Here is a 14,212-nt window from a genome sequence, read left to right as displayed (position 1 = left end):
TTTTTACCATTGTGGTTTGATTAAGGTAGTGTTTATCAAACAGCTGTTGGAAATATTTTGGACAACCCTCTTATTTACAATATCATTTGATCAACACCTAGTGGTCTTTGGTGGTATCTCGCATAACATTAATAAGGTCTTTTTTAAAAGGCAACTTGAAATTATTGGTCCCATATTTATGTGCTATAGCAAATGTATGGGCTGCTGATCTGCATATATGATAGCAATATATTCTTATGTTTTCAATGACCCCTTATTTCTTCACTCTACTTTATAAGATAGAAATAAATGTTATTCCATATTTTATTGGTTTTTTCAAAGGTATCATAATTTAGACATAAAGACAAAACTAAGCACAGTGAAAAAAGTCTACTCTGTCCTGTAAAGTTTGAGATGTTTTTGTTGTTCAATCTTTGTCACTTGTATAGAAACACTAAATCTTGATAACCTACAATAGAAATATTATCACTTTTATTTCAATTCAATTGTTGCAGTTATCATGCATGTAATAGAGAAAATGATAAATTAGACCAGATCTCCAAATTAATAATATTAAAACTAGAGGCTTCAATGAGCCTGTGTCACTCACATGATACTTTTATTTACAATTGATACATGATACAGAAATTGTCCATACCAACCGTCAGTGTTTACCATACAATACAGTACTTCTATACACTGTCTGTATACAGTATTTGTCGGATTTTGTCCATACCTATCGTCGATGTTTGACATAAAATACAATACTCATATATACCGTATATCAACAGTATTTGTCTATACCTACCGTCGGTGGTTAACATACAATACAGTCCTCCTATATACCGTCTATCAACAGCATTTGTCTATACCTACCGTCGGTGGTTAACATACGATATAGTACTCCTTTGCACCGTCCATCAACAGTATTTGTCTATACCTACCGTCGGTGGTTAACATGCAATAAAGTGCTCCAATATACCGTCTATCACCAGTATTTGTCTATACCTACCGTCGGTGGTTAACATACAATATAGTGCTCCTATATATATACCGTCTATCAACAGTATTTGTCTATACCTACCGTCGGTAGTTAACATACAATATAGTGCTCCTATATACCGTGTATCAACAGTATGTGTCTATACCTACAGTCGGTAGTTAACATACAATATAGTGCTCCTATATACTGTCTATCAACAGTATTTGTCTATACCTACCGTCGGTAGTTAACATACAATTTAGTGCTCCTATATACCATCTATCAACAGTATTTGTCTATACCTACCGTCGGTTGTTAACATACAATATAGTGCTCCTATATACCGTCTATCAACAGTGTTTGTCTATACCTACTGTCGGTAGTTAACATACAATATAGTGCTCCTATATACCGTATATCAACAGTATTTGTCTATACCTACCGTCGGTAGTTAACATACAATATAGTGCTCCTATATACCGTCTATCAACAGTATTTGTCTATACCTACCGTCGGTGGTTAACATACAATATAGTGCTCCTATATACCGTCTATCAACAGAATTTGTCTATACCTACCGTCGGTGGTTAACATACAATATAGTGCTACCATAAACCGTCTATCAACAGTATTTGTCTATACCTACTGTCGGTAGTTAACATACAATATAGTGCTCCTATATACCATCTATCAACAGTATATGTCTATACCTACCGTCGGTGGTTAACATACAATATAATGCTCCTATATACCGTCTATCAACAGTATTTGTCTATACCTACTGTCGGTGGTTAACATACAATATAGTGCTTCTATATACCGTCTATCAACAGTATTTGTCTATACCTACCGTCGGTGGTTAACATACAATATAGTGCTCCTACAATGTATATACCGTCTATCAACAGTATTTGTCTATACCTACCGTCGGTGGTTAACATACAACATAGTGCTCCCATATACCGTCTATCAACAGTATTTGTCTATACCTACTGTCGGTAGTTAACATACAATATAGTGCTCGTAAATACCGTCTATCAACAGTATTTGTCTATACCTACCGTCAGTGGTTAACATACAATATAGTGCTCCTATATACCGTCTATCAACAGTATATGTCTATACCTACCGTCGGTGGTAAACATACAATATAGTGCTCCCATAAACCGTCTATCAACAGTATTTGTCTATACCTACTGTCGGTAGTTAACATACAATATAGTGCTTCTATATACCGTCTATCAACAGTATTTGTCTATACCTACCGTCGGTAGTTAACATACAATATATTGCTCCTATATACCGTTTATCAACAGTATTTGTTTATACCTACCGTCGCTGGTTTACATACAATATAGTGCTCTTTGATACAGTCTATCAACAGTATCTGTCTATACCTACTGTCGGTAGTTGCTCCTATATACCGTCTATCACCAGTATTTGTCTATACCTACCGTCGGTGGTTAACATAAGATATAGTGCTCCTATATACCGTCTATCAACAGTATTTGGCTATACCTACCGTCAGTGGTTAACATACAATATAGTGCTCCTATATACCATCTATCAACAGTATATGTCTATACCTACCGTCGGTGGTTAACATACAATATAGTGCTTCTATATACCGTCTATCAACAGTATTTGTCTATACCTACCGTCGGTGGTTAACATACAATATAGTGCTCCTACAATGTATATACCGTCTATCAACAGTATTTGTCTATACCTACCGCCGGTGGTTAACATACAACATAGTGCTCCCATATACCGTCTATCAACAGTATTTGTCTATACCTACTGTCGGTAGTTAACATACAATATAGTGCTCCTAAATACCGTCTATCAACAGTATTTGTCTATACCTACCGTCGGTAGTTAACATACCATATAGTGCTCCTATATACCGTCGATCAACAGTATTTGTCTATACCTACCGTCAGTGGTTAACATACAATATAGTGCTCCTATATACCGTCTATCAACAGTATATGTCTATACCTACCGTCGGTGGTTAACATACAATATAGTGCTCCCATAAACCGTCTATCAACAGTATTTGTCTATACCTACTGTCGGTAGTTAACATACAATATAGTGCTTCTTTATACCGTCTATCAACAGTATATGTCTATACCTACCGTCGGTGGTTAACATACAATATAGTGCTCCCATAAACCGTCTATCAACAGTATTTGTCTATACCTACCGTCGGTGGTTAACATACAATATAGTGCTCCTATATATATACCGTCTATCAACAGTATTTGTCTATACCTACCGTCGGTGGTTAACATACAATATAGTGCTCCCATATACCGTCTATCAACAGTATTTGTTTATACCTAGTGTCGGTAGTTAACATACAATATAGTGCTCCTATATACCGTCTATCAACAGTATTTGTCTATACCTACCGTCGGTGGTTAACATACAATATAGTGCTCCTATATACCGTCTATCAACAGAATTTGTCTATACGTACCGTCGGTGGTTAACATACAATATAGTGCTCCCATAAACCGTCTATCAACAGTATTTGTCTATACCTACTGTCGGTAGTTAACATACAATATAGTGCTCCTATATACCGTGTATCAACAGTATATGTCTATACCTACCGTCGGTGGTTAACATACAAAATAGTGCTCCAATATACCGTCTATCAACAGTATTTGTCTATACCTACCGTCGGTAGTTAACATAGAATATAGTGCTCCTATATACCTTGTATCAACAGTATGTGCCTATACCTACTGTCGGTAGTTAACATATAATATAGTGCTCCTATATACTGTCTATCAACAGTATTTGTCTATACCTACCGTCGGTAGTTAACATACATGTACAATATAGTGCTCCTTTATACCATCTATCAACAGTATTTGTCTATACCTACCGTCGATGGTTAACATACAATATAGTGCTCCTATATACCGTTTATCAACAGTATTTGTCTATACCTACCGTCGCTGGTTAACATACAATATATGCTCTTTGATACCGTCTATCAACAGTATTTGTCTATACCTACTGTCGGTAGTGGCTCCTATATACCGTCTATCACCAGTATTTGTCTATACCTACCGTCGGTGGTTAACATAAGATATAGTGCTCCTATATACCGTCTATCAACAGTATTTGGCTATACCTTAGTACCGTCAGTGGTTAACATATAATATAGTGCTCCTATATACCGTCTATCACCAGTATTTGTCTATACCTACCGTCGGTGGTTAACATACAATATAGTGCTCCCATATACCGTCTATCAACAGTATTTGTCTATACTTACTGTCGGTAGTTAACATACAATATAGTGCTCCTATATACCATCTATCAACAGTATATGTCTATACCTACCGTCGTTGGTTAACATACAATATAATGCTCCCATATACCGTCTATAAACAGTATTTGTCTATACCTACTGTCGGTAGTTAACATACAATATAGTGCTTCTATATACCGTCTATCAACAGTATTTGTCTATACCTACCGTCGGTGGTTAACATACAATATAGTGCTCCTATGTACTGTCTATCAACAGTATTTGTCTATACCTACCGTCGGTGGTTAACATACAATATAGTGCTCCCATATACCGTCTATCAACAGTATTTGTCTATACCTAGTGTCGGTAGTTAACATACAATATAGTGCTCCTATATACCGTCTATCAACAGTATTTGTCTATACCTACCGTCGGTAGTTAACATACAATATAGTGCTCCTATATACCGTCTATCAACAGTATTTGTCTATATCTACCGTCGGTGGTTAACATACAATTTAGTGCTCCTATATACCGTCTATCACCAGTATTTGTCTATACCTACCGTCGGTGGTTAACAAGGAATATAGTGCTCCTATATACCGTCTATCAACAGTATTTGTTTATACCTACTGGCGGAGGTTAACATAGAATATAGTGCTCCTATATACCAAGAGGGATAACGGATCTGCATCTAGAATTTATCATGCTGCCCTTTTTTTGGATTTTTAAAATTCTTGTTATCCCTCAATTTTTACATTCATCCCAAATAATACAACAGTAGTCAATTAGGGGCAGAACACCCATTGTATTATGTATTCTTGCAGTTATATAAAAAAAAATGTATTTAAGAAAGATGGTATATTCTGGATGATATATTAGCACAACCTTGGTCAATTTGATTTCTCCAGTTACTTAGTGGGCTGTCAATTTTGAAACTAATATTTTTTCACATGAAGAATTTTGTAATACTTTGATTTATTATCAAGTTTGGTTGAAAAGTCTGAATAGTTTCTGCTTTGTTCCAGTAATCAAACATTTTGTTTCATTTGCATCTATGAACATGTTATTCATTTTACACCACTCTTCAACCCTGTATAAATCTTCTTGAACATCATCATTTATATTTTCTAGATGTTTCCCCCTGATTTATGAATAGTGGTGTCATCAGCATATACAACGATATAGGTCTGTTTCACAATTTTTAATGCATAAGGGAAGGTCATTTATAAATAGCACAAACAATAGAGGACAAGGTATAGAACATTGGGGAACACCAAATTTTACATGTTGTTGTTCAGAGTTAACATTACAAATGTATACCTTTTGTTATTCAGGTACGACTTAAAAAAAACTAACAGTAGTCTCACTTAATCCATACATGTAGAGCTTTAAACAAAGAAAGTCATATTCTACCAAATCAAAAGCTTTTTTTTAAATCTTAATAAAATTGCTAGGTTTAAATTACCATCTTTCATTTCTTGCAACCATGTGTCAATGATATTAAATAAATGTCAAGCTCAATCCAGTATATATTCCAAGTTATGGACAAATGATAATGCTATTAAAAATACCAAATCATAACCAGTGCTTATCTCTTTTTCTATTTACAGTATATGACTAGGTAATAATGATTACTTTTTTCAACTATTTTCATACTTTTTTGTTTCCTCTGCTTTTGTATCAAGGGCATAATTGTTTATGGCAAACTAAGCATCTGCATAATCAAACTATTCCTAACTATACTCTACCTCAAATTCTGGAAACTGCAAAATTTTTGTCATAGCAGTCTTATGGTAGCTGAACTATTTCTATTTTTTGTAAATCTGGATTAATAAGTCTTTTGTCACATTCTGGGGCTATAGAAAAAAAACATTACAGAATTATCAAAATTATGTGTGTATAATGTTTGTGTACAGTCATTCAACTAAAAAAGGACAAAAATTATTTTTTTGTGTATAAATAAATAATTGTGATTTTAATGTCTTAATATTATAAAAAAAACTTCAAAAGATTAAATTTAAATTATAATCTAAACATGAAAGAGCACATATAAATCAACCTTTTACTCAGATTTATATCTAAAACCAGTTATAACTAGCTATAATATCTTTGACTTCACAAATATCATCATCTAATTTTACAAATCAGTATTTATTTGGTGGCACTTCCTGCACACTAAGTATGTTATGCCTTAGGTTTAATTTTGATGCAATCACATTTCAGAAGGTACATGTCTTGAACTGTTTAAATGAATAAATTACAGTACGTTTTAAACTCAGTTTAGGCTGACCTGAGGTCAATAGTCTTAAACAATGTCATCAAACTATCAGTTTTACTGTAATATATTGATATTGTGACATTTATGGGAAAGAGCATATGAGTTAGTCATATTAGTCAATACAATGGAAAGTTTATAGCTGAGACTACTATAACACTATGTGTTATACTAGTAGTCTCAGTTTATAACTATGTTAATGTCAATTATATACATGACATAATAATTAAATCATTTAAAAAACTATTCCAAAGATTTCTCTCAAATCATGTTTACATTTTTTTAGAGAAGAGTCTGTCTGAAATATATTCAGGGGTAGTCCAAATAGTTATGACTTCTTAAAAAGCTATATTATGGGGAAAAGGGGGGGGGGTCTATTATGTTTTTTTTTCATACAGGAGGAAGACGTCAAAGCAAAAAAAAACCAACAAAACAAAACAAAATAATAGCTTGTCAAGACGTCCTTATATCATAAAAATTTGGTCTAATTTTGGGATAATACATTTAACTTCCTTTGATGTCGGGGAGGGGATAAGTTTTGACGATTAATTATTCTTGAAACTAACAATAAAAAAAGGGGGGGTGTTACTATATCAAATTTACCCAGTTTGGAGACAATAAATATTTAAAATCTAACCATAAACTCCAATGTTCCTGCTTTTTTTAGCAGAACAAACACGATGGCATTCTCGTCTCTGTTGTAATCAATAGTTAACTCATTTCTTCTTCCAGGTTATTTCTTAATCAATTATGATTATCAGCTGTCTATCTATTTACCATGTTTATGTTAAACTGGTCCGTAATTCCATCGTAGTGTATCGATTACTGAACACAACAAGGATCCAGTTTATTAAACGTATATAATATACAAGGTTCCTGGGTCAGTAACCGTAACTATCACCGTGCTTTGTGCGCATGCGCAAGAAACACCAACTACAAGGATAAAACAGGGTATACAGTTCCGTAATTTTGTATATTTTTCTTATCTTCATACTAAAGAGCTCCAAAAGTAGGCGTGCTTAGGTGCACTGGGCGGGTCTAAAAACCGACTCTCGGTGGTTAACGTCTCTCGATGGTTAACTTTAAGTGCCTACCATTTAACAGGGTGCCTCATGCAGGGGCAGTGTCATACTGTATATTCATGTTTAAACTTTCTAGCGGGTCGCTAACAAACTAGGTACTTAATTGGGATAAAGAATGTTTGTTTATCCCTCTCTTTTTCCAAAATCGTTAATTTTTATTTTCTTTTTAATTTCAATTATTTTTGAGATTTTCTATATGAACATATAGATACGAGGGAAAAAAATGTATTTGGTATTTACTTGATGTAATAATTATAGTCGTTTTGTAAAAGGCTACTAATTTTTCCCGACATTTGGCCTCAGAGCCCATTGATTTTGCTAACCGACTATGGATCCGTTGGTGGTCGGCAGCAAACCATATAACTTATGTCAGGATATATAAAATATAAAAATCCGATGTAGTATGGTTGCTTATAAAAAATTGAAAGCAACACGTTTAATAATTTCTTGCGTCCGAAGCGCTTTTCTGGATTTACCTTCATCAGGAACGCTCAAAGCCAAACATTTGAAATCCAAAGATGTATAAGAACCGAAACCGTCGAAGAGCTATTATATGTCAAAAATACCTAAAATAAATAGACAAACATCTACAGCCAACTTTGCCTGAGGGAGTTTAGTTACTGCATAATTTCAAAATTTATAAACGGACAATTTTGGTCAAGTTTGTTAAATCATATATCAGTACCGAAGTACTGACTACTGAGCTGATGATACCCTCGGGGACTGATAGTCCACCAGAAGAGGTATCGACCCAGTGATGCAAGAAATTGAAAACAACATATTTAATAATTTCTTGCGTCCGAAGCGCATCTGGATTTACCTTCATCAGGAGATCTCAAAGCCAAACATTTGAAATCTGAAGATGTATAAGTACCGAAACCGTTTGAAAGCTATATGTCAAAAATTCCTAAAATACATAGCCAAATTCATCTAAAGCCAACTTTGTCTGAAGCATTTGAAATCTGAAGAATAATGAGATGTATAAGTACCGAAACCGTTTGAAAGCTATATCTCAAAAATTCCCAAAATACATAGCCAAATTTATCTAAAGCCAACTTTGTCTGAAGGAGTTGAAACCTTTGCTTCTTAATAATTTCAAAATTTATCAACGGACAATTTTAGTAGTTTGTTTAATCATGCCAGTACCGAACTACTGAGCTGACGATACCCTCGGGGACTGATAGTCCACCAGCAGAGGTATCGACCCATGCATGCATTGATGTAAACAAAAATTGAAAACAACACGTTTAATAATTTCTTGCGTCCGAAGCGCTTTTCTGGATTTAAGATATGTTTGAATTGAGAACTTGAGGACGGATTCAAAAATTTGTTTTTATTTACATACCATGTATATAGCATATTTTTCTTTTTGTAGATGATCGTGCTGTATTAGAAGAAGCTGAGGACAGATTTGTCGAGCAGCATGTTACACCGGCCGATGACGATATAACAGTTGTTACACCGGCCGATGACGATATAACAGTTGTTACACCGGCCGATGACGATATAACAGTTGTTACACCGGCCGATGACGATATAACAGTTGTTACACCGGCCGATGACGATATAACAGTTGTTACACCTGATGACGACAAACCAGTAAGTTCATTTTTTTAGCCCAAGAACGCAAAACATTATAAATAAAGGCCCGTATAACAGTTGCATATCGAAGTTCATCATCCCTAAAAGGTTGTTTCCCTGAGTGAGCAGTCCGAAGCAAATTAACTTTTAACGGTGGACATTTTTTGATGTTTATCGATTCTAAGGGGTCAAAATTGCTTTTATTACATCGAACTATTTAGTATCATATTGTTAACACAAATTTCAAAATTATTTTGTGTCTTAAAATTTCTCGTACATGTACACCGTGTTAGGTAGACTCTTTTCTTAAAATATCGATGGTCCTTAATAGGTCCGTTTATGAGGATATCCTCGACACTGGAAGTTAACTTTTAACAAAAACCCTGGACGTTTTAATTACCACGTATTCGTTATAAGAAATCAAGCTTTTTAATGATCAAAATTAGTATTTGTCAAAATGCTATGGCGTTGCAATATCTATGTTCATAAATATAAATAAAATAAATTTAATAAATGTATATAAAAACAAAACATGTATTAAAAAAATCAAAATATCTGTGAACTCATAAAATAAAATATCTTTGAATAAATAATAAATATATATTTATTAACTGAAATATATGGACCTAAAAAATAAAAGACAATTTTTTCTTAAAAAATAAATATATGTGCATAAAAAAAAATACCTCTACCATGTCAAATATCTGTGAAAGAGACCTAAATTGTTCAATTAGAAAATGTAGGCCAACGTGATCTACTTATTTTTTCTTTATTGCAATAAATCTACTAATACAAAATGTAGTTAAATAATTGTATATATTCGTCTCAAAAGTGACTTGTAGTCCTACGTTTAAAAAAGGGTTATTTATTTCAATTTTTCAGTTTTCATATTTTTGAATTGGTAAAATAACCTATTTGACGAGTATCTGTTTTAATTTTGCGATTTATGGAAACATGTAAGGCCCTGGAAATTTGGGGTTGGTACCTGTTCTATTGATATTTAATGTTTACGTTTCAATTGAGCTTAACGTTTCATGTTTATTAAGCTTAAGAGATTGTTCAAGTAAATATCAGGCAAATCCTATGATATGGGTGGCACAACATAATTTTTTTCCCACTAAATTTTTGGTTCCAATGCAATGTTTATATCATACAAAGGATATATATGTCAAAGATACTTTTGAATCAACAGTTGATGGCTCAGAAAATGATTTTAAAGTTCACTAACAATGCAACAAAATTTTGTACAAAATGAAGAGTTATCTCCCCTATTCAATGAATTTTCAGTGTTTTCTATGTATTTTTTTTCTCTTTATTTGTTGCAGTTATTAAAGAAAACAAAATTTAACTTTGAGAAAGAATGAATTTGTGATATGAAATACATGAAAAAAAAATTAAAAACAAAATATATCATGTGCCATCCACTTCCGGGTTTTTCCATGGACACCCTCTTAAATATTAGTTGATATTGAAAGTACTATAACATTGGCTGCATAAAGATTGGGTTGGCCCATTGACCGTAAACCCCCCACCCTAAATATCAAATGTTCGTCCAATTACACAATAGACAATTACGAACGTTCACCGAGAACTAACGCAAAACCGAGTACCTACATGTACACGAAAGTGGTACAGAGTTAAGCATTAAGCCTTCACTTATAAATAACAATAGTAAAAGAAGATTACAAACTACAAAACAAAAAATCACCAGAACTTTTGGCTTTGAACTAGACCCAAGTTACTATGGGTAAATCGGTGCATTGTGTCTACTTTTGATGGTTCTTGTTGTCATTTGCAACCAATTTTTACAGTATGTTCTTATGTTGTGCTATTACTCCACTGTCCCATGTAAGGGGAGCGCTAACAACTGACATCTTTTATCTCGGTACCAGTCCTAAGTCAACAGCCTGTATTCAGTGTTCCCCGAAGGGTTATGCATGTCTGTTTTATTTGTTTTTCGTACAATACTACGGCATTGTAAATTTGAGCAAATTGTTTCACATTTTTCATATCGGGACTTTTTATATGGTATTGTTTTTTTTTGCTCGTTACCAAAGACCGTACGGTAAGTCAGTGACCTACAATTGCTAACATTATTGATGTCATTTAAGTTCTGACAGATTGTTGTTTCATTGACAATCATACCAGTTCTCCTTATTTCATATTCAATTTGATAATTATGCAGAGAACATAATATATAGATATAAGAAATGTGATATGAGTGTCAATGAGACAACTCTTAATCCAAGTCACAATTTGTAAAAGTAAACTGGCCATTATAGAACAAAGTTCGGTCTTCAACACGAAGCATTGGTTCACACCGAACAGCAAGCTATAAAGGGCCCCAAAAATGACTAGAGTAAAACTAGTAAACTAGTTAAACGGGAAAACCAAGTTCCTTTTCCTGTCTAAAGTCAGGAGCCTTGACTCAGTGGTTGTCGTTTGTTTATGTGTTACATATTTGTTTTTCATTATTTTTTGGCGCATAAATTATGCTGTTAGTTTTCTCGTTTGAATTGTTTTACAGCCTTTTATAGCTGACTATGCGGTATGGGCTTAGTTCATTATTGAAGGCCGTACAGTGACCTATAGTTGTTAATGTCTGTGTCATTTTGGTCTCTTGTGGAAGTTGTCTCATTGGCAATCATACCACATCTTCTTTTTATATATATATAAAAAAAAAACGAGAAACACTTATGAACCACTTCAACAAACAACAACTACTGAATATATTAAGACAATACGTGGAATACTAGTAGTTTGTAACTTTACAAGATGAGAATTCTATCTAAGTACTTTAAATTTGTTGTTTTCTGACAACATAGCAGTGGTATTATGTTATTGGTCTTCTGTTGTTGTAACCTTTGCTCTGCCTTTTTAACTTTAAGAGCTTTAATAAAATTTTGACTACACTTGACGATTCTTGATAAAAGCTATTTTCAAAAATATTCTTCTCCAAAACTACTTCACTTTTTGAAAATAAAATAACATGTATAGGATGATCCTGCTTATGTCAACCATATACAAAAGTAGAATATATTTGGCTAAAATGCAAGTTGTTTTCTAATTTGTTGAAAACCATTTATTGAAAATTCGGCAAGATCTGTTTTTTTTCTATTTGTACCACTAGTATTTATGTAAAAGGACCGACTTATGATACAGTAATACAAAGTACTATAATATAAATTATTATTAATTTGCCAAAAAGATGGATATTGTCTTCATTCTGGATCATTGTTAATGGTCCCTATGCATAAAACATCTTAGATTTCACTAAGAATTTCCTTAGTTTCGTAAAAATACATAAGTCGTATGCATAAACATATTTAAGTATTCACCTAGCTAAGGAACACTTAAATCGGAACCTTTTTATGCCCCACCTACGATTATAGTAGAGGGACATTATGTTTTCTGGTCTGTGCGTCTCTCCGTCCTTCCGTCCGTCCGTTCGTTCGTTCGTTCGTTCGTTCAGGTTAAAGTTTTTGGTCAAGGTAGTTTTTGATGACGTCCAATCAACTTCAAACTTAGTATACATGTTCCCTATGATATCATCTTTCTAATATCATTGCCAAATTAGACTTTTGCCCCCAATTTCACGGTCCAGACCACTGAACATAGAAAATGATAATGGGAGTGGGGCATCTGTGTACTATGGACATATTGTTTTTCTCTAATGTAAACCTATGATACAGCTAATCACATACACTTATGTAAACTGGGTTTAAGTCATTTACATGGATACCGATTATTGTCATAAGATATAGATACTGTAAGTATAAATAATATCGCATGCAAAATCTTTACGAATTAAGTTATTTATTACTATTAGATAAAATGGAGTAAGAAATTATATTAAGGATATTAATAAAATTGAGAATGGAAATGGGGAATGTGTCAAAGAGACAACAACCCGACCAAATAAAAAACAACAGCAGAGGGTCACCAACAGGTCTTCAATGTAGCGAGAAATTCCCGCACCCGGAGGCGTCCTTCAGCTGGCCCCTAAACAAATATATACTAGTCCAATGATAATGAACGCCATACTAAACACATTTACTTATAAATAGTTTTTTTATTTTTAGAACCCAGTTAAAGAAAGTGAGTTCAGCCATTTAATGAGATCAATTGGCATCAAAACAAACGTAGTTAAATTGAGCAGATCAGTTATTCATCACGTTGATATACCACCAATGTTTACAAATGTAGCCAGCCATTTAGAAGAGCTGCCTTCACTTGACAAACTATCTAATCCGGCATCACCTGTCAAACCATTTGAACCGCCTGCATCTGCTCAATCATTTGAACCGCCATCACCTATCAAATTATCCAACCCGACATCACCTGCCAAACTATCTAATCCGCCATCACCTGCCAACCCATTTGAACCGCCACCAACTGATAAAGCAGCAGAAACTCAATCGCGGGGTGCGAAGGTCAACCAACGGCTACAAGAGAGCAGACTTAGTCTGAACTTATCCGAGTTTGACATCAGCATGCTTAACCAACAGTTAGATTCAAGTCGACTTGTTTCCATTGAAAACACTGTAAAAGATATTCATAGCTTATTACTCAAATGGCAGTGTGTTAAACCAACTGAAGTTCCTCCATCTACCAACAAGGTAAAGACGGTTAGTATAAAAGAGTCTGTAACCGCTACGACTACACTTCCTGTAACTGTACCCTCTACGACTACACTTCCGGTAACCAGCAAAGTTCAATCATTCGTTCCATCTACTAGTAACGAGCCTTCAATTATTCCGGAGTCGCCACTAGGTTCAACTATTATTCAAGAAGGTATAGACAAGTCTACAAAAGTCGAATCGCTTGATAAGCTGATGTCTAGATCATTTTGTGACACTATCGAAGATTTAGTTAGACTTGACAACAGCACGTCTACTAGACTGGTGTTAGCAGAAATAGAAAACGATTGTCTCAACAACAACCCTCCATCACCTCAGTCAAAGTCATGGAATATCTTTTTAAACAATGATGTATAATGTAATTTGATTTTCCTGAAGAAATGTTTCAACTATGTA

General features: G+C 34.0%; 2 long non-coding RNA genes across 2 annotated transcripts in view; one reads left to right on the top strand and one right to left on the bottom strand.

Annotated features, from left to right (window-relative positions):
* LOC143042664 (uncharacterized) overlaps window positions 1-14,212 on the top strand; it is a 42,404-nt gene extending 28,192 nt beyond the window's left edge. The window contains exons 3-4 of the long non-coding RNA XR_012968076.1: window positions 8,971-9,194; window positions 13,259-14,212. This is a non-coding gene — a long non-coding RNA (uncharacterized LOC143042664). The remainder of the gene's footprint in view (window positions 1-8,970; window positions 9,195-13,258) is intronic.
* Window positions 290-7,353, bottom strand: LOC143043570 (uncharacterized). Its single transcript, XR_012968474.1, has 3 exons — window positions 7,151-7,353; window positions 5,987-6,094; window positions 290-448 (listed from the first exon to the last, which is right to left on the bottom strand). It is a non-coding gene; the product is annotated as an uncharacterized LOC143043570 (long non-coding RNA).

This window comes from Mytilus galloprovincialis, chromosome 8 (genome assembly GCF_965363235.1).
Source record: "Mytilus galloprovincialis chromosome 8, xbMytGall1.hap1.1, whole genome shotgun sequence".
Lineage (NCBI taxonomy): Eukaryota > Metazoa > Mollusca > Bivalvia > Mytilida > Mytilidae > Mytilus > Mytilus galloprovincialis.
The sequence above is the reverse complement of the archived record's forward strand: the minus strand, read 5'-3'. Positions and strand labels throughout refer to the sequence as shown.